The sequence below is a fragment of the Cygnus olor genome, chromosome 6, assembly GCF_009769625.2.
Source record: "Cygnus olor isolate bCygOlo1 chromosome 6, bCygOlo1.pri.v2, whole genome shotgun sequence".
Taxonomy (NCBI): Eukaryota; Metazoa; Chordata; class Aves; order Anseriformes; family Anatidae; genus Cygnus; species Cygnus olor.
This window is the reverse complement of record NC_049174.1, coordinates 40,460,327-40,485,913: the sequence shown is the minus strand read 5'-3', so window position 1 is coordinate 40,485,913 and position 25,587 is coordinate 40,460,327. Positions and strand designations below refer to the sequence as shown.

The 25,587-nt window shown below is 35.9% G+C and overlaps 1 protein-coding gene across 1 annotated transcript in view; it reads left to right on the top strand.

The window, feature by feature from the left end:
* Positions 1-25,587, top strand: part of BAZ2B (bromodomain adjacent to zinc finger domain 2B) — a 144,135-nt gene that overhangs the window by 45,513 nt on the left and 73,035 nt on the right. The window lies entirely within an intron of this gene.

Here is a 25,587-nt window from a genome sequence, read left to right as displayed (position 1 = left end):
AGGCTTTCAAACTACTTCAAGTTTCATGCCTTCTGTACTTCATGCTTCAGAAAGAAGATACTAAAGACACTATATGTGACTTGATACTGTATTGAGGAGAATACAGCATGTGAAGACTTCAGAGAATCAATAAATTCATTTGGAGAGAGTAGATCTGTTAAATAGGAAGAAACGTGTTATTAAAGGTGGGGAAAAAAAGACATGAAACTTGCTACAATACAGTAGTATACTGCCTGCTCTTGTAGAGTGAGCTAGTTGTAATGAAAAAGCTTTCTCTTCACAAAAAGCTGAAACCTGTGGTTTCTTTGTTAATGAGAACTTCTTTACTGAGGTGTACTGAATATGACACTTAACTCGAAGCCACAAATCTCAAACGAAAGACTATTAAGTTTTCAGCTACCCTGTGTCTGAAGAAAGCTGTGAAACTTCCTAGAAGAAGCTTCCAGTTTTGCATGTTTGGGTTTGGGGAAGAAGTAGGATCTAATTAGTTTTTAAAACTACTGCTTTCTTGGGATTTAAAATTCTGAAATGGCTAGCTTTCTGACTTGTGACGTCTTATTTTAAAAAAGAATATAATACTTTTCCTTGAGAAGGAGATTCATCCCCATTGAAAGTACAGATACACATGACCATTGCTTGAGTTGAAAATTTCTCTCTGACTTTTTGAACATTGAAGTGTTATTAGGGCCCTAATAATTTGGAAGTTGTTACAAGTGTAGACCCTGCTTAGAGGGACACCCATGGAATGAGATCTGCTAGATGGCTGCAGCTGAGCTCTATTACACTGTGAAACTGTTTGGATGAATACTAAATAAAAAATGCCGTAGTAGAATGAGAAGAATGCACCATAAATGGTGAAGTTGGCATGAGTAATTTTTTTTTTTTTTTTTCCCTTTAAAGACACAATTGGATAAGTAGAGGAGGAATTTTTACTTTGATCAATTTTCCTGTGGGCCTTAAAAATGCTAGGGAAATAATAGCCACATGTAGATCTGTTTCTCTAAACAAGCTTATTTTGAAGGCTGATCATTTGTACTAACTCAGTGTACCAGCTTATCCTGCTTGTCTGTTTATGCTTAACTGTAAGTTACTTAATCGTTTTGTGAAGAATGAAGAACATAAAATCTGTAAAGAAGAAAAAGCATATCTTTAGTAATCTCTAACATTTTTATGAGTGCAGTCAGTTCTTTGTCTTGCAGAATATACTTTCTTTGTTACAAAGTAATACAGTAACAACAGTGACATTCAAACAAAGAAATGGTGTATTTTTGAACTTCAGTGTGTATACTGTTGCAAGAAATAAGTTGCTTGAGGGAGAGCTTGAAAAGATTGGAAAAAAATTCAAGTAGTATTTCTATGTACATTGTAAGCTTGTTTTTCCTCTTAGGCCATATTAAAAGTTCTTGAGGATACTAATTTCTGTCCCCACTTGTTGAATTCTTTTCATCCCTAACGATGGCTTACTTTACTGGAGCTGTGAATGGAAAAAAATAAAAGAATTCTCACAGTTCCACTTTATTTGTAGGAACAGAAATAATGGAGAATGTTGACACAGTACTTGAGATATGATATGGATAACACTATTAATTATCTTTATAGTTTTAAGTAAACAATTAATGACTATAACTAAACAAGTGGTTTAAGAGTAAAAAAAAAATCTGCTGAACAGAAGGCAGTGTAATGTTTAGAGTAAATGGGAAGGAAAGAAGAGTCCTCAGAATCTGAACAGTATCATGATGACGAGTTATTTTCATGGGTTATGTTTATATTGCCGTTATGGAAGTATTAGAGATGGTGAATGCTACAGTTAGTAGAAGGATCATTATGGGTGATATCTAACGTTTTGGTGTTTTTTGGGGGGAGTGAAAGAAAAAAAAAGGGTTGAAGAAGATGTTAAACGATTCCTAAATCATGCTATCTGAAGTAGGTAGAAGTAAGCACTTGGTAGGTTTTGAAAACCACCCAGTTTCTTTTCATGATACGGATGTAGATATTGTCTTTGAGTTGTTAGCTAGGAGTATGAGGGTGAATTAGAACAAATTTGGAGTGTTTTTTTTTTTTTTTTCCCCTTTCTTAAATTTGCTCTCAACGAGGTGCAGACAACATTGCTCGCTGGCTCAGCTCTGAGCATTGGTGGCTCCCTTTGGAGACAGCTGGAACTGGCCCTTTTCTGACATGGGGCCAGTCAGGACTTGTCAGAGACTTCTGGATTCTTCTCACAGAGGCCACTCCTGCAGCCACCTTGCTACCAAAACCTTTCCACATAAACCCAGTACACCTTCTTAGTGCAGTGCTATCTCCCAGATTTGGCAATATGTAAGTACATTATTTTATCTACCCCCTTAGCTCTTCTGCATTGGTGTCTTTGTAGCACATTGTCTCAAAGATGTGTTCCTCTGGTTTTCTGTTGGGTTTCATGTTCCCTGGTTTAGAACCTGTCTTAAATTTGGATGCAGTGTGGTGCCCTTATTCAGATTTGATTCTTGTCTCAAACACAGAGCAGCACTTCACTCTGTTTTTGAGCTAAGTCTGTTCCATGCAGTTGCCTCCTTGTATTGTATAGCTTGCCAGCCCACTTTACCAGCACTAGAAAAACTGACTGATTAGCTAGTGATAATGAGATAAGTGGGGGAAGTTGAATGGTAGATGAGATAAGAAACACCTGAAATGTATATTGCTGGCAGATGTAGAATAGAACTAATTTTTTGGGGGGTGAGAGATGTGATATTAGAGCATCAGGTGAATAGCTGTAAGTCATAAAATAAACATTCTGGCTATGTATCCATGAGTATCTGATGTTCCTAGCACTTGCAAGGCAAGCACAAAGCTAATGCCCGAATTGGTTCACCTTTATACTGCAGTCCACCTGAGTCCTAGTGTGATTTAGCTAGGGAAATTCTAGGGGGGCAGTATATTTGGCTGATGAAGAGACATTTTTTTCTATATGGGTTTTGAAAAATATTCTTGGCTTAAATTGAGTATATGCTTTGAGTATTAAAAGCAGCTTGAACAACAGTAAATGGTGGGCAGAGTGCAGGTAGGTTGGCAGAGAAATACAACTAATACAATTTATGAAGTATCTGATGCTATTACTGATATGATAGGAAGAGGTAAAGGCCTAGGCAATGAGGAAAAAGGATAAGAGTTAACGTTGAGCTTGTATAATACACACTTTACAGAGGTTGTGATATAAATTTTTATAAAGTCGCTTGCAGGTTTTGTCTAGTGCTCAAATATTTTGCTCCCTTGTATTTAATACATTCAGGGTTCATATGGCAGTAGTGGACATCTAGCTGTGAGATTTTGTGTGTGCATGTTACTCCTGGGGTCCAGTTTCACTGTAAAATCAAGTTGTGAATTTGGAGGTTTAAAAATAACTCTTGGAGAAGCAACATTTAACTGAATTTCCTGAAGACTCCAAAAGTTGTGATGAAGGAGTACATTCACTAAAGTAGTCTTCTGACAGGTCAGCTGGTAGAATGTATATTCTTATACTTCAGGAATGTTTGTGTGGGAGTAGTGTGTATAAATAACTAAATAAAAAACTGTTTAGTCTGAGTACCTGATTTTTGTATGAGTAAGGCAAGATTATCTTTCCTTATTTTGTCCTAACTCTAACCTGGGTTTTTATTCTTTTTTTTTTTTTTTTTTTTTTTTTTTAATACCAGTTTGCGTATAGGTTAAAGAGATGTAGAACTGAAACAGACAAATGTAATTTTGTTGATTTCAGTGAAACTGATAGTTTATTCTGCACGGTGGTCTTGTTTAAAAAAAAGATCTTAATAGACATGTTTTATTTTAAAAAATAAATAAATTTAGATTTTATGTATGTTATAAAAGCAGACATTTTAAAATCAGATTTTTAACTGCTTTTTAATTTTTTTAATACTTGAAGGATTTTTTTTTCAAAAAAATTATTTAAAAAACAAGTACAGCAACAGAAAAGAGAATTTGGAGTTTTAATTTTGTTGTACAGTTCAGAGCAAGTAAAAATGGTACATTAGAGCACAGCTTAAACGCTATCGGTTTAATAAAGCGCGAGTTTAGAGCTTGTAGAGGGGTTATATATGATCTGGTTTAGACGTATTATAGAGGTGATGTCAAGGTGAAAATAGACTTACGGAATGGTTGGAAATCATTGATATTCTGACTCTGAGGCTGTAAATGGCACTGTGACAGATGGAGTCTTTGTCAAGGAAGAAAAATGGCAGCTCTGGAACATCATAGATGTTTTTGCTGAGCGGCTCAGCACACAGGCTGTGACCTTCTAGTGTTCAGGAGTTCCTGGTGTGCTTTAGTAAATTGTCTTCTACTTTATTCACTACAAGCAGATAAATAGTAGTTGTAATTCAGTACAATTTGGGATATTCCATAAGCTTGCTTTATTACAAGATTTTAAGTAATGTTTGAAGGTTGCATGCCAATTCTCCTTGAAGTCCCCAAAACAGCTTTTAACTAAGCATGTGTGTTAATAATTAAAGGCACATGTATCTGTGTGTGTGTATATACAACTGCTAGTACAGCACTCAATGTTAAAATAATATACAAACTGCGAATTCTTTGTAATATGTTTTTAAACCACAAAGAGAAACAGTAAACTCAACATTTTTAATTTTTACATTCTGTTTGTAGTGTCTGTATCTGTGATTTTCTTCAGTAAAATACAGTATTTTAAGATGTATTGAAGAAGCTGTTTCTGGTTAGTTTAGAGAAGACAAATATGTTTGATAAATTCTGTCTCATTTGTGAGTTCATATTTTTCTTCTTTGATTAAAAAAAAAACAACACACAGGTATTTTTAGCAGTCGTCAGCATCTGATTCTCTGTATACTGTTGTTATGGTTTTGTCCATATTCTAATCTGCTTCGCTTAAATGTGTGGGGTTGCGTCAGTACCTACAGAATGAGGGTTCACCTTTATCTGTAGAGTAATTAATTAAAAATGTGCCAAATAGCGAAAGTTAAGTTTTGATATCCTATACTTAAGATACATGCACATTTGTCTAATGTAAACAGTTATATACCAGAATCATATATTTCGTATGTACAATAGATGTGGATGTCTTAGAATCTGTTCTCTCAGTTAATCACTTGGATTAAGATTGGTTTTTAACACTTCTCTATAATCTTAGCATCCATATGCGTTGGGTATATACTAATAAATCTACTGATCTCAGTTGAAGTAGTATACAGTCTTGAGAGCCTGTAACATCTTGTAGAGGAAATGCTCAATTGGACAGCGAACCTATATTGTAGGGTAGTACGTTACTGTTAAAAGTGCAGGCATGACACAACTATAACCTGCCAGCAGTACTCTTTAGCCTACTGGACAATTGTTAAAATTATAGAAGGCAGTCACTGTTCATAACAGAAGAAAATGACCTAGCACTTTTAAGGGTTAAGGTTATTCTATTCAAGTCTTTCTTTCAACCCCTGAAGGTTGTACAGCCTTTGCTCCTGAAGATAAGCCCACTATAGTTAACTGTGTTTCTATCTATTCAGTTTCAGTCATTTTGAGATAGAGCATATACAGCATTTTTGCAGAAAGACAGATGTTTTGTAATTGAAATTGAAGTACTTTTGGTAGTGTGTGATCCAAAATAGTCTTCATACGTCTTTTTATTAGAACGTGATCATGCACAAATGAGAGTAAGACAGCCTCATACTATATATGCCTGGAAGTTTATATTAGATAAATATATCTAATAGATAAATATATCTATTATATATTCATGTATGCTTCGTTGGGTTAAAAAATGGTTAGGTGGCCGGGCCCAAAGAGTCATGGTGAATGGAGCCAAATCCAGTCAGAGGCTGGTAGCTAGTGGTGTCCCCCAGGGCTCGGTACTGGGGCCAGTTCTCTTCAGTATCTACACCAATGATCTGGATGAGGAGTTTGAGCGCACCCTCAGTCGGTTTGCAGACAGCACCAAGTTAGGAGTGAGTGTTGATGTGCCTGAGGGTAGGAAGGCTCTGCAGAGGGATCTGGATAGGCTGCACCAATGGACCGAGGCCAGCTGTACGAAGTTCAAGAAGGCCAAGTGCCGGGTTTTTTTTGCACCTGGGGCACAACAGTCCCATGCACGCTACAGGCTGAAGAGTGGCTGGAAAGCTGCCAGTCGAAAAGGGACGTGGGGTATTGGTGGAAAATAGTTCAATATGAGCCAACAGTATGCTCAGGTGGCCAAGAAGGCAAATATCATTCTGGCTTGTATCAGGAATAGCGTGGTTGGAAGGACTAGGGAATTGATTTTCCCACCCGTCAGCTCTGAGGCCACACATCGAGTACAGCATTCAGCTCTGGGGCCCCCAATATAAGAAGAATTCTTAGAATGAGTCCAGAGGAGGGCCACGAAGATGATCAAGGGGCTGGAGCACCTCTCCTACAAAGACAGGCTGAGGAAGTTGGGGTTCTTCAGCCTGGAGGAGAGAAGGTGCCGGGGAGACCTTACAGTGTCTTTTCAATACCTAAAGGGGGCCTACGGGAAAGCTTGGGAGGGACTCTTTTTATCAAAGAGTGTAGTGATAGGACTAGGGGGAATGGTTTTAAACTGAAAGAAATTCAGATTAGACATGAGAAAGAAGCTCTTTACTCTGAGGGTAGTGAGGCACTGGGACAGGTTGTCCAGAGAAGCTGTGGATGTCCCATGCCAGAAGAGTTCAAGGCCAGGTTGGATGGGGCTTTGGGCAACCTGGTCTAGTGGGGAGGCGTCCCTGTCCATGGCAAGGGGGGATCAGAATTACATGATCTTTAAAGTCCTTTCCGACTCTAACTATTCTGTGATGCTGTGTTTCAGTATTTATCTTGTAGAGCTGTGTATCTTTAGAAGTGAGAGAAATGGAAGGAAGAGTAATGCTGTGTTTTATATTCTTTCCACTCACAAAGCTCTCAATGACATAAATGCTTGTTAACTTCTAAAGAACTGGAGCCCATGTGAAGAGTAGAGTGTTTAAACTTCTATGTTTTCAGCTACTTACCGTGTTCATTATGTCAGCTATCCTGATGCTGTTCTTCTTGGAATGCATGATGATGATTTGGTATGACTAGCTCCAGGGATGGTTAAGTCCGTTTTCAGACACTTCGTTATTTCTTCTCAAATTTTTAGTGGTGTCTTGTGCCTTTTTGTGTGTTTTTGGTGTTTTGATGGCCAGCTTATGTATAAAATGATTTGTTTAATGCTCTCAAGATAAAACAAGAAAATAAATTACAAGTTACTTTCATTTATTCCAAAGGAGCTCTTTATGCAGTTTTGGTATACTAAAAATGACTAATTGGCTGTTTGTCTTTATGGAATTAGAGTTTTGGAATGTTTGTATTTTGTTTTTCATATTTTTTCAACTACCTTCCAAACAAAGCAGCAAACTGGTTTTGGTTTTGTTTTTTTACTGCGTGTTGATATGACATTGGAGCTAACTTTATAGTGGCAGTATGGGAACAATATTTTATTTGTAGCATTTCAGTTAAAAAACAACAACTGAGAGAAGTGGGGAACAAAAAACAGTGGAGCATATTATTGATTTCAGTAGTTTTTAGTTGAACTCAAAACAGTCTTGATAATGATGGAGCTAGTGGTGTAAACGGATTGCTTTTTATCTATGAAGTATAGGGCAGCTTGTATCCCACAAAACCAAACTATGGTAGCATTTAGATACATACAGAGAAAAATACCTTTTGTCATGTTTTAGTCTTTTTGTGGTCAGCACTGAATAAGTAATTGCATTCACCATTCATGTTTTTATGCACTAACATGTTTTGCATAACAGATATGTACAGTTTATGCTTATATGTACTGCTATTGATTTTGCTGGATTGTTTTACTTGGTTTCATGATAATTTTTCATGTTGATGCAAAAGAATTGAATCTCTATTCATGTCAGAATTCTAACTTCTGTTCATGTTTATTCATTAGATCAATACAGAAAAGATTTTTTAATAATGTGTGTTATTCCTTGTATTAACTGGTATACAACTCTAGACGTGGAAGTATAGTTTATGTTCCAAGTGACACCCAATTTTCATTAGATATTCCAACAGTTCTACAGAGAAGTAAAACTCCTTTGTCTCCTTAGCACTCATTGTTAATGCACCCTTGAAAGAAAAATCAATGTTGAGAGAACGTATGCAATAAGTTAAGAAATAAATTTTGTAAAATGGAAAGTATTGCCCATAATGGTAACAAAATGTTTTACAGTATTGCTGTACTTGAGCAGCGAAACCGGGAGGACAAAGTAGTGAAAGGTCGAGGAAAAATGAGGGGACGAACAAACGATGCAAAAAGAAAATGACACTGAGGTCTTGGTTTAATACATATGTATTCCAGGTTGATGGCTGATTTCATTAGCAAATCTCATTGTTATGCAATGTCTGTTCTTCTGCAGCAAAATGAATATTGTATTCTCAGAGGCTTTGTGTGTGTGTGTGTGTGTGTGAGATGCTGTGGTGATAGATAAATTAAAGAATATGTATTTTTAGTTATTCCAATCTTTTAAAATTTACAAAAAACACTCTTATATTTTAAAGTAGTTTTATATTTCAGTTTTCCAATAACCTGATAATGGTTATTTTAATGGAAAATAGCAGTGTTCTCTCCCCTCCCCTTTCTCTGTGCGTTTCTTTGCCATGTTTGCAACCTATGTGATCTTTTCCTGAAAATAACTAAATAACAGTTAATACTAAGCTTACCATGTCAAAAAAAGAAAAAGTTTAACTGTTGTTCTCTGTACTGCTTTTTTAAAGTATCCGATAGTAACATATGGAACATTGAAATAAACATAATCTCAGTAAAATCTCAGCAGACATGATTCTTAATATTTTTCAGTATATTCCATAAAAATATTAAAATGAAAAACTGTGCTTATCGTAAGATGAATCAGCTGTAATATGAAATGACATGTTTTAGTATACTGGAGGACAACAGGATCCTTAAGATGTATGCTTTAGTTTCTTTTGGTAGTGAACAAGCTACTCTGTATCTTTAATAAGACGTTTTGATACACACTATGCAAAAGGAGGGAGCACGAGAGAAGGCATTGGCGCAGGAAAATTAAAATACACTGAGATAATTTAATTCAGGTATTTATGTGCTTTCAGAATTTATTCTGTATGTAGCTTTGTGGGGTCAAAATTTAGCAGAAAATGTATGAAATGCTACTGAATTAGAATTGGGGAATTTTGAATAGTTCTGTGACTAGTTCTGGGTAACGAACTATCATGAAGGCGGCTTTTGGGCACCATAGTAATGTAAAGAATAGACTGCAGTTTCCTGTTTGCTTTTTTTTTTTTTTGAATGCCTTTTATATGCATTTGAACAATTCTGTTCTTATTTATTTATTTACTTTAGAGATGTTTAATAATGATATAATATGGCTGGCTCTTTCTCAGTGGTAGTTCAGTAACCACTGTGTTTATTCCAATTCCAAGATACAGTTTTAGAAATCAGATTGCTAGATGAAGTGTCTGCGTGTTCAGTAAATAACGAGAATGGAATGGTACTTTAAATGAAGCAAAATCATGAGCAACAGACTGTGTGTGACCGGAATATGGAGGAGGTGTAGAACAAAGAGAAAGTTGCTACCCTTCCTTTCCCCTTGGGAAGGGGAACCTCTTCCTGACCCTTTGCCTTGGTAGGGCTGTAACCAGCGTAAGAATGCGTCAGCTGATGGGTTTTAAAAGATCGTTTGGTGTGTTTTTTCTTGGTGGTAAGAAACTAATTGAAATGAGATGATGATCCGTCTCCTGCTGCATCTTGATGTTTGCCATTGTAGAGAACAATGTCAACGTCTGGTGTTACCCTGTGTAATAATGGCACCCAAGTGTACTTTTTCTGCAATAGCATATGTGGGGAACAATGATATGGAGGCTTGTGAATGCGGTCAGAATCTAACTCCTAGGACTTGCTTTGCAATAATGTGAAGGGCTCTTTGGTGTAAAATGTGGTTGAGACTTGGCACAGGACAGGTAGGATGAGGAAAGATTTCGTCTCCCTTCTTTCTGTAGCTTAGTTGGAGATGACTTTTATTAACTCATTAAGTTTTCTTGAGGAGGAAGATGATTTAGAAGTTCTGGTGCCACACCCCAGAAAGCGATTTCTGAAAGTAATGAATTGTCCTGTTTGCCCTGTTGTGTGTATTACTCATCCATGCAGCTACTGTCAAAGGATTCTGGCTAAAATTGCCAGAAGCAAAACATAGACCAATACTGTATGTGGAACTTTCAGAAATTAATTTATTGATTTAGTGCATTACAAAGATGACTGCAGGGAGTTCCTGTTCTCCAAAGCTATTGCTGCAGATTGAATTCACAGATGATACTGAATTTAGGTGTTGTTTTTATGTTGATAAACATCCACTGTTTTAAATATGCTTTTGCTGTAAAGTTATCTGCAATTCTTGCAGTGATTTTGGTATCCAGGGTATGATGCAAAATGCAGGTCTCTGGCTTTGTTGGCATTCAGTATAGGTTGCGTAGAGATTACCTGTTCTTCTTTCAGGTGAGCGTAAGCAACATTCATGGCATAACTGTTTTTACTTTTCATTATCAAAGGATAAACTATGGAGTTTTAAATCAAAACTTGTGTTGAAATACTGCTACTAGAATGATACAGGTAGTTATAGATAGGCTCATATTTCTTTTGGAGTTGTTATTTGTTTGATACAGTTTAGAGATGATTCTTGTAGTTTGTAGCAGTACGATTTCTAACTTTTTGAAATCTCTTTGACAGGAGACATAGCTTCCATGAAAGGAGGCATGGTTCTGCAAGAAGTTCTTAATATTACTTATTAAAACAAACAAAAAACCCAACCAAACAAAAAACAGCAACAGGATTTTGTATTCTCTATGACCATAGAATTAATTCCTGTTCTCTGTGTGTGTGTGTGTGTGTGTGTGTATATATATATAAGAAAGAAAAAAAAAAACAACCAATGCCTGTATTTGTAGCTAGAATGTGCTACATAAGAAATAATAATATTTTTTAAATTTCCCAGGAAGACAGTAGCTCTTCAGTTGAGCACCACAGATTGATGATGTGCCATTTTACAAAGTCAGGCATTAATGCATATTTAAGACATAGCTACGTTTCCGTATCCTGTTCTGCTCTTCAGTAAACCTGATAATTTGGTTTTGGAGTCGAAGTGTGGACAAGTATTTTAGTAGCCCATAGAATTCTTGAACACTGCTGAGTTGTCATTCTTGCTCTATTTCTGACTAATGGGGCAAGTGGTTGTTGTTCTGTATATGTAGTTTCTACCTGTAGTTTCTGCTATAATTTCTATGAGTCTAATTAAAACTGGAGTTCAGAAAATAAATACAGACCTTCCATTTGGCTGTTTTCAATGTTACATTTTGTCTCTCTTTCCTCCATTGTTATCTCAAAGCAAAACAGCTGTTCCATACTAAATATTTTTCATGTGATGAGCAATTCGGATTGATACAATTTTAGAAAAATGATCTTCTGGAAGGTAGTATTTGAACATGCAGAACCGTACGTGATTCTCACTGAGTCATGCGAGACTCAAATTCGTTGAGGCTGTTTTTCCGGAGTGGATAATAAATCCCAGACTGGGACTTCAAACCAGTATCTCTTAAATCTTGCTGTGAGAGCCTCTTGCTGTGATATTAGTACCAAACGTACCTCAATTAAATACAATATATATTGCTTTTTAAAAGTATTTTAAGACTACTGGTAAGGGTTCTGTTGGTACTCATACTCCTTGTCTTTACAGAAGGCTTTTCTCTCTTGGATTTTTACTCTTCCTTCAGAAATGCTGTATACTGTTTGACAAGACCACTTTTTTGCAACGTGGATAACAGTAGGAGACTGTTAAACTGATGTTTTGCTGTAGTGTTTCACTTAAGGGAATGAATTATTTAAGTAGGAAATAATGTCTGTGATCATTAAATCTGTAACAAGTATGGCTCACGGAAGTCCTGCATTAGATATTGTTTTGGTTGAAGAGATCCGTGTTGTTAATATGTCTTACTTTGGGAGATTGCGATGGCAGAATAACTGCTTCATTGGCTCAAGTTACATTCAGCAGCAGTATTTGCTGTTACAGTTGCACCCTTTCATAGTTGATGATCTTCCCAGAAATGCTTTCTGTAGGCTTTTCTTTTCATAGCTTTTCTTTGATCTTTTCCTGAGCTTATTTTTAACATTATTATTAGAAACTTCTTGCTTGTTCTGTTCCTGGCTTTGTTTCCTCAGACATGTTACATTGCTGTTTCCCCTAGTTTTTCGTTCATGCTGCTAAGAGGGAAAAATAATTAATTTTCAGTTTTGTGCATTTCCTCTGGTATATAAATAATCTGTGCTGTTGTTCTAGGGCACTTCAGCAGTTTTAGTTGCATCCACCTGCTGTAGAATAAATTGACTCGATTTATCCCTTAAATAAGTTCTGTCTCCTGTCAGTTGGCCAAATAGTTTATTCCAGTTGTTCAGGGATAACAAGCCATTTCTTCCATTTCTTTCATTAGTCAAGGTGGTTTTGGGTGGGTGGGTGTTGTTTGTTTGTTTGGGGTGGAGTTGTGTTTTTTATTTATTTTTTTTCCCCTAGTATCCTAGCCCCCCTTCAGCTCCACTGTGAAAATCTTTTTTTTTTTTTTTTTTTTTTTTAAATGAAGATTCTTGAAGTTACTTTTTTTGAAAGATTCTGGGTAGGGAAAAACTCCCCCCCCACCCCCACTGGATCATTGCAATATGCGTAGTCCATGTGTGATTAATTTTTTGGGGGGAGGCAGTTTAGAAAAAAAGGCATTAAGTTACTTTTCTTTCCAAATTGTATTCAGTAAGTTAATTTTGATAATTTCTCAATATTATTAGCAGATTTTACTTTACATTTTTTTTGGAGATCAGTGCTTAAGTGCTTACACAGTGATTCGCATTTGTTTTTCTCAGTTTCAGATTTTTCTAGTTGTGATTCAGGTTATCATTTCAGAGCATTTTCTCATACCGAAACAACTTTGTGAACAGGTTTTATTGCATGCATATGTGTACATAAGGACAATTTAAGGGAAAATCAATTGCAACTTCGGCTTGGCTTAGAAAAGAAAACAATGAAGTACAGCATTGACAGCTATCTAATATTGCAGAAAAACGTTGTTTCATGATTCAGAGTTATTTTTACATTTTCTGATGCCTTGTCAACTCATGTAATTAAAATACAGAGGCACATTTTATTAAAACTGTATATTTCACGTAGGCTGATTTTTGCTTCTGTGAGCATGCGTGTTTACTGTTGATCCAAGTGCTCCACCTGCCTTTCAGTTTGTTTACCAGGAAATCAAGATGTGTAAACTGCAGGAAGTACTATTTGACCCTCTCCGACAGTATCTCATTACAATAATTGCTAATCTCTGAGTAAGACAGCCATGTTTTGTGTGTAACACAGAGGGAGGTTGTGGTAGATTATAGATGCTTCTTGAAGTACAGCTTTGTAAATGCTTGCTTGCATTTTGTTTTCAGGGTAGCTTTTGACAGTAGACATCTGACAACCTTTGGGCTCAGCAAAGCTGCACAATAGCAAAGAGCAAAGAGCACAATAGCTGGTGTTCTTTCTTCCTTCCGTGACCGAGGGGAAAAAACAAAACAACAAAAAAACCTACGGCTTGTTTTGGAGTGCTGTCATTGCTCTGTAGCGACAGGATAATGGCTACTTCCTGATTAAATCACTCTCCACAGTAAGCTGTTAATATTCTGTGTCTGTTCTTCTGTAATGCCAAGTTTTCAGTGCTTTTCTTCTGTGCTCGCCCCAACCACCCCCCCAGTTACTAGTTTGAAATGTTTATAGATTGAAGAAGGAATATTTAGAGTTGTAACTTAAAAATTTTCAGTATAAGACAACTACTGCTGTTTTGTAATGCTTATCTGACAGTAGTGATGAGAAAATATACTTCGTTTGCATGAGATTTTAAAAAGAAAAAGCATTAAAGTCTGTTTAGGTGTTGGAAAAATAACTGGCATTAACTTTGAAAAATCCCAACGTTCATTGGACAAACACAGAGACATAAAACGCGTATGTGTCATGCATGTTCATAGTTTATTTTTATCATTTGCAGAAGTGTTTCATGTCTAACATAAACCTAGTTTTTGAATAAAACAACCTTTTGGTCTCCTTTGTCGATTGTATAAGAAATGTTTTACTGTTCTGCATTTATTAGAACTGACGGGTTCTTTTTCCTTCAAGTAATTCCTCTTTTTTTTGCTGATGAGGACTAGGTGGGTGTGTGACAGCTTTCACTCAGTGTACAGGTCTGGTTTTATTTTGCTTTGGAGTATTCGTCTAAGAGACTTCATATTGTAAAGTGATAGTTACAGTACACTTGTGTTATTCTGCTTTGTTAAGTGGGTCAAAATGATTTTAGGGCCGGTCTTATTTTATACTAGTGTTAATGGCATAGAATTTTTCATAGAGTTGTTGGTACTGTGGTAAACATTCTGAAGTTCTATATTAAAAATATGAATTCCTGTTTTTGTTTTTTTCATCAAAGTTTAGAAAGGTGCTAAGGCAAATTTTGCAGTTGCAGAATACGTGCCAAAATAATATTGCGCTCTTGATACTAAAGATTTCTTGTCCATCAAAACATGCCATATCATCCTCCATAGGGTTTGCACTCCTGTGGTGCCTAGACAGCTTTTTTTTTATACCCCTGGACAGTTCTTTCCAATGTCCTACAATTCTGATGTTGCAAAAACATCTCCCTTGTTTTTCCTAATCTCTTAGCATTCTCTGTGACTATAGAGCCTCATAAATGTAAAGCATGGTGTCTCATGGCTGAATTTGTTGGCTCAAAGCTTCATGCTTCCTTTCTGGACAAAACTGGATTCCTGTGGGACAGGAGGGACAGCCCTGATAGCTGCTGGAGCTGCTGGCTCGTGGGCTGCCTTTCTGTGTAGAGGGAAGTACAGGGAACAGACACTCTCAGACAGGGATAGAGTTGCTTGTGCTATGTGTGGAAGGACAGATCCTGATCTGGGCTGCAGCCATAGGCCCTGGCCACCTTTTGTTGCCATCCTATTGAAGTGAATGCTGTGTGGCAGGAGTTGGTGCTGCTTTGGCTGCATTCTGCCCTATTCCTGACAAAGAGCTGCAGTCTTACCTGTTATTCCGATGTGTCCATGATGTCCTGGCTTACATTTACAGTGTGCCTTCAAATTTTGAAAGAATGGTTTATGGGAATACTGTGTATCATTATTTATCTTTAAGTGATTGCCAAGCTTTGCCAAGAAACAACAGCTGATATAGCTAAAATGGTCTTCTGTATTTTAACTCTTTAATAATGGAGGAAAATTGAATGTGTAGTATTCGTATTTGTTAGGTGCCTGAAATCTAGTACTTTTCTTTTTGTAGATGGCAATATAGGTGGTTTACTGTCTTCTCCAGTATGTAGAGACAAAAATGCGATCTGTCAGGTTTTTTGTTTGTAGCCACTTCCTTTAAGTGTGTAAATAGCATGAAAATGTCAGATTTGCATCTGCATAATTTGTAAGAATAGTATTGTGAGTGGGGCTGGTAAGGGTAGTCCACTGACACAGTAATAGCTGCTGTGGCTTCTGTTGAGGCTTGTTTTTATTTCTTTGTACTTTAAGAACCCGTTATTACTCCTTCTAGTTATTCTGTTTAGGTAAACGTGAGTGGGCTTGTTTTTGCTTAAATGTTTAAGTGCATTTCAAGATCTTAGTGCCTTAAAAGTGGAAGAAACGATGAAAAAATAACCAAAGGACGACATTTTGGAAATGAGGGTGGATACCAATGATGAAGTGTATTTAAATATATATATGAATTTGTATTACATAGTACTTCCTTCTAAAACTGGTTCTGGAATCCTGAAGAACTACGTGCACGGAACAACATGTAAATGCAGATACCATTTCTCTGTGTCTCAGCCTTGCTGCCTCAGTCTGTTAGTGGGAACCATTGCATTCCTGTTAGATGACACCAAAGGTGCTTTAAGTGTGCAAATTTGAGGAATTAGCATGCCTCAGTGATAATTTTATTAGTCAAGGTGCCAAAACTCACCTAATGACATGAGAGGCGTACACATTTCATCACTGTCATGTGGAAAAGGGGTAAAATTATTCTGTAACTTGCATTGCAGAACTGAAGGTACAATTTTGAATTTTGTGCTTGCATGCTCTCTTAGTAATGAGATTTAGTGATATTCTAAAACAAAGTCAAAACCATTGCAAGGCCTAAGGCTGTTCAAAAGATTTGATTATGTTTCTGGAACTCTGACTTGGTATATGAGAACTCATCAGAGAATGCTGGTTGTTTTAGTTTTAGCAGTTTTTAAGGGATAAAGTATCTTGCCCTTCCTGTTTGTTTGACTACATGATGTATTGTGTAGTCTGTAAGTTTAGGACTGCAGGACAAAAGGTATCCTGTTCTGTGTCTTTATTCTTTGAAAGATTTATGGAGGAGCATCGACAAATTTATCCGTTTTGTTTACTTTGAGTTCTGTGGAGTTCACATACACTAATAGATACCTGAGTTTGCAGTGCAAAACATTATTTCTTCCCAGAAGTATTGAGTTGTGGGGACCTCTTTTCCTTATGTTATGCATTTGGATTTCTCTGCCCACTCATTTTCCAAACATGAAGCAGAAGAATACCAGGTGGGCAAAATATGGTGCTTGTGGTGAGTTTTTTTGAAAGCTTTTCTGTATGCGTGTGTTAGAGCAGATGCGTAGTTTTCATGAAGTTATCCTTTGTGTTAGTGCCTTTTATCATTTTTCAGAGATGATAAGCAAGGTTCAGTTAGGGAAATATATATATATATATATATATATATATAGTGTATGTATATATACACTAAAGAAAGTTCAAGTTTAGAGTAATACTCTCTAATCAATGGCTTATGTATATAACTGTTGATTATTAATTGATTTAAAAAGCAGATTAACCTGCAGTCTGCATAGATTGCTTTTCTGTCTTTTATCCTGCTCATTTGGTGCTAATAGGTAGTTGTTAAGAGGATTTATTTAAACACAATTGAACTGAAAGGTGTTTTTTTGTTTTTGTTTTTTACAGTTCTAGGACTTACAAGCTTAGCTCTCTTCTAATAATTTTTAGGAAACAAAAAATGTCTCATTCATGTTTATTCAAAATAATATTTTGAGAAGGTAGTGTTTGCCAGCTCTCCCCTTTTCTCCTGACATCTAGAACTTGTTTTGGAGTGTTAGTCTAAAAGTTCCAGATCCAAATATTTTTTGATATCGAAGCTCAAAACATTGCATCTTTTTGTCTCTAAAACTAATGAAACAAATAAGGAAAGATATCTCAGGATTATAGATGTGTGGAATCATCCTGTGTGTAAGAATAATTGAACATTGTGGTGTGATAAGCAGTGCAACTGGAAGGTAAGACATGGTCTCATAATTGTTGAGACTTGGAATTTTATTTTGCAAAAGAAGTACATTGCTCTTTTAATGATGAGGACAGAGGTGCTGTGCAAAATGTGAGAGAACCGACAAGTTCTAAAAAATGACTGTCAAAAATAACCAAAAATCATAGCCATATAAACACACATGGGCATCTAATGGTTTTCAATAACTGAGTTCAATTGAATTCATGAAGAAAGTGGAAAGCTCTCCAAATTTCTCTTGTGTTTCCTACCCCTTCATGCCTTTTTTTGTTCACAGAGCTGGCAATGGAAAACACTTTGTATAGTTGCGAGGGCAGGCAATTTTTAAAATGTAAATGTAAAATACTACTGTAATCATTTGATAATAGGCTTTCAGGACTCATTGCAAGAATTCTAAATTTGCTTAATCTCTTGAAGGTGTGCTTAAATTAGCCGTTATTTGAACTGCATTCAGCTGAGCATAACGATGCAAAATTTGGATATTCTAACTGGGCAATAATTTAAACTCATTTCTACTTGCATGAAAAGTTACAAAATACTTACGTTTTGGTCAAGTGTCTATAACATTTAGAATTAAGTCTCTAGGCTTCAGTGAGTCAGTTCCTTGTTTATTCGAGAACTTGTTTTTTGTTCTAAGATAATCAGGTTAATTTGAAGTTCTTTGGAGAAAGAAGAGCCAGTTGTTTTATCGTCACAGTCCTTGGACAGCTTCTGTGTGAATACTGTCAGATAAAATTGAATAATCTTTTCTTTTTCTTTTTTTTCCAAGCTGTTTTATCTTTAGTAGTCAAATATGAAATGGCTACTAATAATCTGCCTTAGCAGCTGAAACTGCAGGAAACTATCATTGCTTATTCAAGTTTGCTTCATCTTGATAAATCGAACATATGGATAAAAAGCCAAGCAAATCCAGGAAAGATTTTTATGGGTTGAGCTCTGTGATGAGCTATGGAGAGTTGCTCAGGCCTTCTCAGGTCATGCCATATGGTGGGTGGTCACAAGCCCTGTGCAGTCATCATTTGGGCTTGTGGACCCCTTTGCCTGTGTCCCCCCCCCCCCCCCCCCCCCCCCCACGCTAGCTGGGCTATGACCTTCCTTTTCTGTAGCTGCTGCTCTAGCTCTGGCTGAGTGTGGTTGGTGCTCCTCTCATTGTAGACAACAGGTGTAGGCACATGTAGGCAGGAGACAAGTAGTAGACGCTGACTGCTATAGCTGATTGAAGCAAAAGGCTCCAGATGTTAGCCGTTGTTGCCAGCAGCAAGCCACCAGAAGTTGCTGAAGAATGATTCCCAAAGAAATCTCTCCCAGAAGTTCTCTAAAGAAGCCTGGTTAACTGCTGCAACAACTCGTGTGCATCTGTCAGCTGTCCCTGTTTGCTGCATTCTGTCATAGGCAATGGTCAAAAAGCTGTAATAGGCTTTGTGGAGTCCAATTATGTATGTGATTTTTTCACTTGTCTTCAATTTCATTTAAAAATGGGTTATTTTGTAATTAGTGCTCCTTCCACTTGTTACTTATCTACCGTTATACGCAAGAAATTCTACTTTATTCTAACCGAGATAAAATGTTCATTTTTAAACTGTTATTTCCTCCTTTATTTCTTTCTGCCTTGTCTGGAAAGATACAGTGGACAAAATCATAAGGCAGCGCTGTCCTAAAACCCTGGTATGTCAGCTACTGTTAGGTGTTAATAGTTAAAAGTTAATTGTCCTTCTTCCCTCTAACCACACTCAATGATAGCATTTACCGGCTAAAAATACTGGCTGCAGGATACTCTTATTTCATCAGTCCTGAACAAAACTCGTTGGAATGCCCCATGAATGGATTAGGTGACTTTGGAAGTATGGTATTCATTCTCACTTAAAATTAGGAGTAGGGACTTGGATGGGAAGAGTGATTCTTCTCTGTTTTTTGCCGCATAAACTGTATTCAGGTTTTCTCTACTGAAGTGTAAAATATTGGAGGAAAAATCAGAATGCAGGATGTAGAGGAAAGATGAACTTTTTCATCAGGCATCTGCAAAATACTACTCATCAGTCCTGTTTCTCTGCTTCTATTAATATTTTTTAACCTGGGACCTTGATGTTCATAGTACTGGGAGCAACACACAACTGAATTTGTAAGAGATGAAATGTAATTCTTTGAGTCCCTACCATAAATTATGATACCATGTCAAGGAATGCATTGTAAATTCCCCCCTGTGTCAGAGTTACTTTACGGAGAAGCAGGCTTCCTCTAGGAAGGAAGCCCATAGGAATACATGCATATTCATAGATTTAAATCAAAGTTACCTGGTTTGTAAAAAGCAATGAAACAAGTGTTGTCTATAGGTCTTGCCGAGAAGAGAAGTAATGCATTGTTTTTTTAAGCTTAGTTTCCAAAATCACCTGATTTTCATGTTACTGGATAAATTGGGCGCACATTTATTGTTTAGTTCAAAATTAGAGGAACTACTATATTTGATACCATATTTTTTAATGCATACAATAAAAAGGAATAAAAAACAGGCTTACAAATGTCTGAAATGCTACAAATGATCTTTATGCTTCTTCATCTTAACATTCTGATTTTTGCAGTGATCCCCAGAAACACAATTTTTGTTGGGTAGAGCTAATTAATAACTTTTTATTTTTAAGAAAACAAAACCAAAACACAAAACCACAAAAAACAACAGACCAAACCATGCTTAGCGAACTTGCTCACTTGGAATTTATTTTCTGTGGTTCTTCAACACTTACTTTCTGTTGTTCACACTACTATAGACATAGGATTTTTGATGTTGATACCTGTTAGCTCTCTATTTCAGGTCTATCCTGAGAAAGAATCTTTTGTTATATATTTAGAAAATGTAATGTGTATCAGTTCAGAAATATTGAATAATAGTTTAATTTTGAAAATTAGTTATATATACAGTTTGCTCAATGCCTTCACAAACTTTAGTATAAAATGCTATCAACCTCTCTTCTGCAAAACAAGATACCATAACACTAGAATCTAATGCAGAAAAACAGATTATCTAAGTCTCACAATCAGGATTAAAAAAAAAAGTTTATGTGAGGAATGGAACATTGCCTTCTTTACATATAAACTGAAAATGTGATTTTAATCTGCTTAAGGTGAACTGTCTTACACAAAAATACAGTCCTTAAAAAGTGATGTTCATCCCAAGTCAGTATAAAATGCTGAAATACTGCTGTGGTTCCTTTTTTTTTTTTTTCTTGGAACAAAGAGGTTTGTGAAACATCAGTTCTGAAATGATGGAATTTTTTTTTATTTTTATGACAGCTTCTGCAGTCCTGACAGGGTTGAGATTCTGCATCCAGTTAAGGTGGTGCCAATATTTACTTGCTTTTTCAAATCTGCATAGCAATGTTGAAATACAAACGTGTCAATGCCTATCATCTCTATTTCTTCTCTGTGATCCTTAACGTTGTCTCCTCAGAACTTCCACGTATCATCCTCCTCCTAGTATCTAAAGCATGAGTGCGAATCTTCCTAAGCTGGAAAGGTTGTACAGCTGCTCATTTGGCAGAATTAAATTATATGATGAGTCCTTTTCTTGTCACCTGATTGAGTTTACCTTGTCATAGTCTAAATGTATAAAAGATGGAGTAAAAACAAATGCATTTTTGAAATGACATATTTTATTCTGAATCTATTTTAAATGCCCATTGTATGTTACCAAAATAATGAAATGGCCACTGGTTCCCTGTTAAGTTTCCATTTTCACTGAGCCAGATCTCACTCATTTAGGCCAATCTTAGGGAGCTGCATTTACATTTAGGTCGTTTTTAGTATGTTGACTTAGGTGGATAAGGGCTGTTAAAGCAAATGTTTGCAGAATTGTGATGTGATATATTTGTGTTACTACAATTATCGTTGCTGCTGTGGATTCTTATGCAGTAAACAGTGAGTTGTTACATTAATGATCGAATTTGGCCTGATACTGGGGGGGAGCTGTAAAGGCTTCAGAGCATAATACAGAAATGCAGCATGTGCCTTGCACAGCGTAGCTATCTAACAATAATACATTAAGGTTATTTATGGAGTTTCTTTGTGGTTGATATGCTACTGAAGAAACATAAGCCAAACTCGCTGTTAGTTTACTAAAGATAAAATTGTTACAGTGTTTTCTTCCCTTAGTTTTATGTGAATTGCTTAAAGAAAATCATCAAAAGTCGCATAATTACACTGAAGATGTCTTTAAGATTTGTACAGCATTCAAGACGTGAAGTGAATCTCAGTAATTTTATCAGCAGTTTCATTCGAGTTTAAAGACCTCAGGTGTCTAAAACACAGTAGTAGTAGTAGTAGACTGCACATTACGAGTTTTATGACTGGACCTTGTCATTAGAACTGGGAGCATCACTGGGTGCCTTCTGCATCTGCAGCTTGTATATAATGCACTGCACCCATTCCTGTAGCCGCTACTCTTCCTTCTCTGAGAGTCTTCGGTCAGGGTGGTACTTTGTTGTATTTTTTGGCATACCACTGCTTTTATATTTTTGATTGTCTTTGGTTCTGTGTCCTTTGTGACATGGTAGTGCAGAACCCACAGGTGCTGCTTGGCATGCTTGTTCACCCCCTGGCAAGCACTCTCACTCCGCATTGACCCTCTTTGCGCTGACCTGTTAGGACTCTGCCCAGCTACAAAGGGTAAGAGTTAGATTTTCAATTTTAGTTCATAAAACGGAGCTACATTTCAAATTTGTGATGAACTTGGCTGTGCTGGAGTGTCTGTTCTGAAAGAGACTGATGTGCTTCCCTTAAACAGCTGTAAAATCTTTAAGCATTAAAGCACGTGTTGACTCTAGAAATAGCCATGGACTGGTGATATGTTGCAAAATGACCAAATACCTTGCTCTGTTGGCAAGATAACACTGAATGCTGTGGGAGTCTGCTCCTGGTTGCTGTCAAATAGTTGTTACAAATTTCACTTGGACGTTGAAGAAGTCCAAAGTATATTTTCACTTTTGCACTTTCACCTTCTTGACTGTGTTCAAGGTAATAGTTAAAATAATGAAGTAATATATAAGTGTGTAGAGGCTAAACTGGAAGTTTTAGGTGTGTGCGTCTACTTTTTGGATGTTTTTCAAGACTAGATTCATAGTATTTGGGCATCCCAACTAATGTTGACAGGATACTATTATATCGATGATCACATCCATTCAAGGGAGTTACTTCTTAATACATACTTAAGAGACTATATATTTTTTTCTGTGCTAGTGTACATTTCAGCAGAGGTCTCGAGCATAGAATTGGTAGATAATTCAGTTTTTAAAAATTTCAGCTCATTAAATATGAAAATTATTTTGTTGGTGCTTCCCATAGTAGAACTTCAGCTATGTTTAGTATTCTATGTTTATGAAACGTTGTGTTTATCTGTAATGTTTCTCCTGTTTCTTTTTTTTAATCAGATTTTTTTTTCCTAGTGAAAAGCTGCACATGCTTCCTTCCTTTTTTGTTCCTTTCTTTAGAGAGATTGCCTTCTGTTTTCACTGAGTAAAGTTGCATTCATAAATACTATTCACCATGGTGAACTTTGGGAAAATGACTGGAATTTCAAGCAAGGCATTTAGAAGGACTGACACAAATCACTACATGTGGAAGAGAATAATAAAAAAAAAAATCGTGTTTTACTTAGTTTCTCATTTACAAATATAAGGGTTTAAAAAGCAATCATGAAACTTTACCATAAGTATTGACTGGCAAAATACACTAAAATATAATAAATATTTAATATATGCTCTCAAGCTTAAAAAGAATACAAATCTGTTGCAGCTGGTATGAGCTCTTTAGCCATAGAACATATTAGGTCTACAGTGTAATTATTGCTGATCCTGATTAATGACTCTCAGGGATTATCTTTTTTGGTTTCAACCATCTGCTGTGGTTTAGAGTAATAAACTAACTAAACATAAATAAGATTTGACTTAATTGGAAAGCAAAAATACACGTATCTAGGAAGAGTTTCATTTCTTCATCTCAAAATTTAACAAATACCAATATTCTATTTATTCTATTTGAACTTAAAACAAAAACTTAGCTGAATTAAAGGTTGAAATTGCAATCCCTAAAGAAAACACCTCCCCATCAAACAAAAGAGTCTCCATCCACCCCAAATCCAAAAAACCACAACAGTATAAAAAAAAACAAAACCCCTACAAACTAATACCAAACATTAAAAGAACAGTTTTTATTATTTTTGTTCTCCAGTCTTAATTGGTGCTGTATTGCCAGTTCAGAGAGGTAGCTTATGTTGGTTAAAAGCGTGCCATCTGTAAAGACATCCATTTCTGTATTTGAAAGAAAAAAAAATAATTTACTGAGCATGTCTTTCCATTTGTAGCAGAAATGCTGATTGCTAATGGGTGGTTCCTAACTGTTCTTATTTATAAAATACATTAGATGGTAAATATTTTAATAATGAATTATAACATGCAACATGAGAGCAACAATGCAGAAATTAGAGAGCTTTGGATGTCTTTGTTAGGAAACACGAGTGAAATACCAAGTCTGAATCCTGAATTCTGAATGTAGTGCACCGAAGCTTAGAAACACCTTTCCTTTTACAAGTGATTACTGTAATAATGCCATTATGGTGTGTTTCTGATTTCTCTTAAGCCATTTGTGTATATATAATAAATTCACTATAGCCATACTTAAAACAGTGAATACCAAAAGACAACAAAACTGTAGGTTTCTGTACAAAGACAACTTGTTGGCCTCACCTAAATTTGGTCATTCCATAGAGTCTTAGAAGTGTACTTTATTTTCATTTATATCTTTTTTTTTTTTGGTTTCTGTATGTATACTAAAAATGATTTTTTGTAGTGTGAAATAATGCACGTGAATGCTACAGACTTAAACTATGAAAAATTTTTTTATTAATTATAAAAATAGGAAAAATTATAAAATTTAATGAACATGTTATAATATTTAAAGCATACAGTAGTTAATTTGTTCTTTATTGAAAGTATTTCTTCTTGAACTGTAGATAGAAAGTTTTAATTGGAGAAAAGTATGTATTTAGGTGTCCTGGAATGTTAAAAAAAAAAAAAAAAAAAAAAAGAAAGAAAAAGATTTAGAATGTTTAGTAGTATTGGGCTTTGAAAATTTCTTTGAAGGAAAATGTTTTAATTATAACTACTGTTCTAAAGCAAAAGTTCACAGCCCTCATATTTAGTCAAGTAATACTTTTTTCCATATCAATGTAACCAGTTGATTATTTTTTTTTAAATTTGCAGATAGAATAAATTCTCCTGAATGCTTGAAAATTCTGCAGGATAAATTGGGGAGTAAAGAACAAAATCAGTAAAGTCTTCCAGTGCTTTTATCTGTAGAGTGGTTGTTTGTTACGTGAAGGGTGGGCAGTTCTAGATGGTATACTATAGTTCCCTTGTTGGCAGATTTTTCACTTCATTTCTTATGTTTTGCTATCTAGCAAAGTCTAGAGACCTTATTCAGTCCAAAATTGCCAGATATAAGAATAATCAGTGATAAATAATTTGATTTACTTAAATGGCATTGTTTGAATTTCCTTTGGCTTTTTAAGATGCAGCTTTAGTGACTGAGAAGAACAAAGATGTATGTTTCTGGAGAAGTAGATAACAGCTTTTATGCTGCCTTTCCAAATGCGTATTTTAAAAGTCACTGTTTTGACGTAACTTTGGGTCAGCACTGCTTAACGCTTTTTCAAATTATATTTTAATTAAAAAAAAAAAAAAAATATATATATATATATATATATATATTTTCTTGTGCGTATTTTACCTGTCATTTTGTTTGAGTAAGATGGGAGTGAGATTTTATATCAGTTTTTGGACTGATGCAGAGTACTTGGCCTCCTCACCTTGGCAGTGATAGGCCTGAGAAACAGTGGTGCCTCTTGTAGCTGAAGGAGACTCTAGGACAGGAACCTGTTTCTCAGGAGTTTCCCTGATAGGTATCAACTGTGGTTAGTCTCATTGAGCTTAAAATAATAAAATAATAATGGGACACTAAGAAGATGTCTTCCCCATCTTACTGAACTCTGATCCTGACCCATCGTCAACTGGAGTTCTTGCAGATTGAGTCAGTGTTCTGACTGTGCTGCCACCATGGTTGGATATTATTTGCTTGATTAAAATGTTTAAGTATTTGAGAAACTATTTCTCAACAAGTATGTTTTTAGTGATAATTCTGTGTATTTTTCTTAAAGTACAGACACGTTCAGTTAAATAAGCCT